At 42.4% G+C, this 5,000-nt stretch overlaps 1 protein-coding gene across 5 annotated transcripts in view; it reads left to right on the top strand.

Moving 5' to 3' along the window:
- The first annotated feature begins 1,912 nt into the window (after positions 1-1,912).
- The window catches only part of ndst3 (N-deacetylase/N-sulfotransferase (heparan glucosaminyl) 3), a 54,138-nt gene continuing 51,050 nt past the window's right edge, over positions 1,913-5,000 (top strand). For all 5 annotated transcript variants that reach the window (XM_084082347.1, XM_084082346.1, XM_084082350.1 and 2 more), the window contains exon 1: positions 1,913-2,292. The gene's annotated coding sequence lies outside the window, so the exon portion shown is untranslated. The remainder of the gene's footprint in view (positions 2,293-5,000) is intronic.

Below are 5,000 nucleotides of genomic sequence, written 5' to 3'. Positions count from 1 at the left end.
TATTGCATACAATTGTGTTTCAGATTATATATTTTTTTGTTAACTTGGTCTGCTCTTTTTTCCCTCTACACCAAACCTCTGCCAAATATAGCCGATCTACAAGCTTACAACGCCTCGCAGCGCGAGGCGTTGTGAGCTTGTAGATCTGCTATTTTTGGCTAAAGTTCTCCTCAGAAAACGGGATGCTAGGGTTCAAGTGGTTAAGGTAAAAAAAACAAATCCTATCACACAAAGATTTGGCGGACCCCCTGTAGTAACTCTGAGGACCCCCTAGGGGTCCCGGACCCCCTGTTGAAGACCCCGTCTGAATGTGTTTTGACATGGCCGTACTACTGTAAGTCTGTGATGATAATAGTGAAGGTGAAGAGTGGAGTGCGTTCTTTGCTGTACTAGTAGAGCACTAAGCTGTCCAGAATGAGAGAGAGATCAGCTAAATGAGCTTGCGCCGGGTGTGCATCGGGCTGTGACATCCTTGCATCCGAAACACCAGCTAACGGCCGCGAGCTTTTACCACTGGACCGTGATCACTGATGCTGCCCGAGAAAAAAAGGCTGTTTGTGTCAATCAAATCGCACACACACACACACACACACACACACCCACACACACACACACACACACACACACACACACACACACACACACACACACACACACACACACACACACACACACACACACACACACACACACACACACACACACACACACACACACAGACAGTGGTGAAAAGTAACTAAGTGCATTTACTCAAGTACTGTACTTAAAGGTAGGGTCAGTGATTTTATTTGGTTAAAATAAGTGTTAAATAGCTCTATATTCTGATAGTACTCATTGCTATAGAGTGTTTGATCAGTAAAAGGAGTCTCCTTGTCTCTCCAGCTCTTTCTAAAACAGAAAATGCATTTTCGTTTCAGTTTCAGTTTCATTTCCAATTTTATCCAATCAGGATAGAGAACTCAATCAGGATACAGATTAAACAAATGAAATTGGAAGTGATGACACTAAGAAATGAGCAGGCAAAATTGGAACTGGAACACTATAAAAATTAAGCTTAAAAATGGGTACTTTCTCCTGATTGGCTGAGATTTTTACACCTACCGGAAAATGTATTTTCTGTTTATTAAAGAGCTGGAGAGACGGGGAGACTCCTGTTACTGAACAAACACTCTATAGTAGCCTAATGATTACTATCAGAATATAGTGCTTTAACCTTTTAACAAAATACTTTTTGTTTTAACCAAAAAATATCACTTATCCTACCTTTAAGTACAATTTTTAGGTATTTTTTACTTTACTGGAGTATTTCCAATTTTCAATACTTTTACTTCTACCCCATTACATCTCAGAGGCAAATATTGTACTTCACGTCATATGAAAACTTTAGTTAATTACTTTGCAGCTATGACTTATGATATTATAAAACATACATTAACCACTTCAGCCCTATTTTATATGTAGGCTATTTGAAAATAGCCGATCTACAAGCTTGTTGTGAGCTTGTAGATCTGCTATTTTCAAACCTTTTAGTACTTTTACTTTTGGTACTTTAAGTATATTTTGATGCGAACACTGTTGTACTTTTACTCAAGTAACATTTTGAACACAGGCCTTTTAGACTTGTAACACTATTTTTATATTGTGGTATTACTTTACTTTTACTTAAGTAAATCTGAGTACTTCTTCCACCACAGCACACACACACAAACACACACACACACACACACACACACACACACACACACACACACACACACACACACACACACACACACACACACACACACACACACCCAAGCATCACCAGCCCCCCCCCCCCTCCCTCCCTCCCAAGTACGTACCCTAGTCTCCACTCCTGTAGGTGCTTTTTATCAGAAGCACTTACGCGCGGCAGTCAGTCGTTAACGGGCAGCCGTTACAACAAGACAACGGCGTTCTCTGTCTGCCTGCCTGCCGTGGTGGAGCAGCACTTCACGGTATCTGCTGCCTAATCCCCGTTGCATGGGGGGAGAGAGAGAGAAAGAAAGGACCGGAGATAGACAAGAGAGAGAAGTAAAGAATTAAAAAGGCTTGAAATAAAAGGAGAGGAGAGAAAGAATGGTGAATGGGGGGAGGAGAGCGAATCATTCTGCTCTAGTGGTGCTGGGTGGAGAGGATGGCACAGCGCTTTAGCATCAGACCAGACACACTGACTGGACTGGAGACTGATCACACCCCGAGACATCAGCTCCACATCGGCGGCTCTCCGCTGCTCCTCCTTCCCGCACGGCAGCGCCTCCATCCCGGGTAGAGGTAAGTGGGCGAGTCGGGGGAACGCACTGCTGGATCAGGGTCTGCTCTTTCGTTATGGTGATGAACTCTAGCAGAAAAGCGGGATCGCATAAAACTCTCGTCATCCCACAACTTAGACTATTATTATAACGCACTCTCCTGGCAAAAAAAAAACATGAGGCAAAAAAAAGTAGGAGAGTCTCCTGCTTTTTTTTGCCTATTGTTTTTGTTATTGATACATTGAAAAGCAATAACGGCGGCCGGTGTTCAATGTTTTTCCATTCCTGATTCCTCTCCTGTTAAAGCAACGCAGCAGCAGCCTAAATATCACGAGCCCCCGGCTGAATATCAGATATATTTACAGATGAATTTGCAATTTGTTTATTTAGAAAAATATATATTTTGTTTATACAACTCCATCAGACTGCAGCTGCCCATATGGGTTGGAAGATGTGCCTTTCCTTTGCAAAACAAAACAAAAGTAAATTAGCCCCTTATATGTGTTCTTAATAGGCTATACTTTCATTCAAATGTTTTATTTTTGTGTAGGCTATTTATTAATAGGCATTTTATTCATTTTACAACGATCTTGATATCTACCCTTGTGTATTGTTCACATAGTTTATTCTATTATTACATTGTATTCTTACGAATATACGAATTTGGTTTATTAAAGTGGCATGTCGGCATCATAACTTTTATCAAAAGAAATAGAATAGCCTACCAGCTTCTCGTGCATATCCACTTGTAGCGCCCTCTTGTGGTACCCCTTAGTGAGACACAAACATCCACATGAAGCAATTAACACACTCTTTAAACATGAGGTGTTGTATTACATTGCATACACAAAGTGCCTAGGGGCATATTTGTCACTCAGACCCAGACTCATTTTCTTGAAAGTCAATTTCTTTAAATGCTAATCTCTAAGATTTGCCATCTGTTCTGCATGTACTTACCAAAATACTTTGACCTGCAATCTAATGTAAAAGTATTATTACTATTCTCATCATAATAGGTACACTGAACATTCTGCAAAAAACATTTTGAACATGCGTTAAAAATTGCCGATCTACAAACTCATCATAACATGTCTCAACGCGATGTGCTGTGAGCTTGGATATTGGCAAAGAGATTTGAGGTAAAAAAAGGAGAAAAAAGGAGCGTGCAAAGTACAGACCTTGGTCAGTGAAGTAATTAGTATAGTGGTTGTTAAAATTAACATGCAGACTGTCAAACTCTTCTTTCCAAATGTTTCAGAATATTCGACAAAGTTATCACCACATTGCTTTGTTATGTGTATATTTTTACACTCTCAGTGTTAAATGACAGTTAGCATTTTACTGTGTACAGGTAAAGGGTAGAAGTGAAATTGGAAGTGGCAGAGATTAGAGCTGCTACAGAGAAAGGCTTTTATGTCAGGTGTCTTTGTTATTTGTTTGTTTCTTGCTTTCCTGTTCTTTAATTCATCACCTGAAATCGCATTGGAGGAAATGCTTTGAGCCCCCTCCCCCCTACTCTGTAAAATCCTCAGGGTTAATTTAACTCTGAGAGTGTACTGTATCAAATGAAACCAAATGGACCCCTTTCACGGATGTGTAACTCTGAGAGTGAAATGAACATGAAATATTTACCAGTGTACAGCTTTCTCCGTTCATGCGCTCTCACAGAAAGGTAAGGAGAGAAGGAAGGAGAGCGAAGAGGAAAGACAGCTAATATTTAAGAGAGAGAGACCGAGATAGAGTGAATAAACAGATTCATGGAAAAAGTAAAAGAGAGGGAGTTGCATAGTATGGGGTGGGGGGGGGGGGGGGGGGGCTGTGATGGGAAAGAGAGGGATAGAGAGAAGAGACAGAAAGATGCTGTGAGATCTTTTCTTCTCCCTGGCTCCCGGCACATACATTAAGATGCTAATCCCGCTCTTTTTTGTCTTTTTCTATAATTCATTGCATTTTCTCGCCTCCCCTCCCCTCGCCTCCGCTTTTCTCTCGCGTCTGTCGCTCCCCGTCTCTCATTCTCCTCCATCCTTTCGCTCTGGCTTTCCTCCACCACCGCTGTCAGGGTCTCTCTTCAGATTAGTGCCCCTGGCAAAAGGATTCCAACTCTAATCTTGTGGTAATTCAGCCGATTAGGTTCAGGGATGAGGACAGAAGTGCACAGAGTGGGGTACAATTAGAGCACTGCTCTGTAGGGCTCTACAGAGCCGATTAGTCCGGCTCCTATCTACCTCCCCACACCATCGCATTAAGCACACATACATACACACACACACACACACACACACACACATACACACACACACACACACACACACACACACACACACACACACACACACACACACACACACACACACACACACACACACACACACACACACACACAACGGCTGCTGTTTACATCCTACCATTGCATTATTTGGCTCTTCTGTTTGTGTTTCGTGAGGGTGATGTCATTTGGAGTGGTTTGCGTTTGTCCCTGCGTCCCTCTGTGTATGTGTGTGTGTGTGTGTATGTGTGCATGTGTGTATGTATGTGTATGTGTATTTTGGATCAACCCCGAGGCTGCAGGTTGTTTTCAATCAGCTCCGTCATTACCAGCTGTGCCATCACACACTCCCGAGGGTTATACCACACGCACGCACACACGCACACGCACACACACACACACACACACACACACACACACACACACACACCCACACACACACAGAGCGCGAGAGAGAGAGGAGA

This window comes from Gymnoscopelus microlampas (genome assembly GCF_963454915.1).
Source record: "Gymnoscopelus microlampas genome assembly, chromosome: 2".
NCBI lineage: Eukaryota > Metazoa > Chordata > Actinopteri > Myctophiformes > Myctophidae > Gymnoscopelus > Gymnoscopelus microlampas.
Note: the sequence above shows the minus strand (reverse complement) of the source record. Positions and strands in the feature narration are given on the sequence as shown.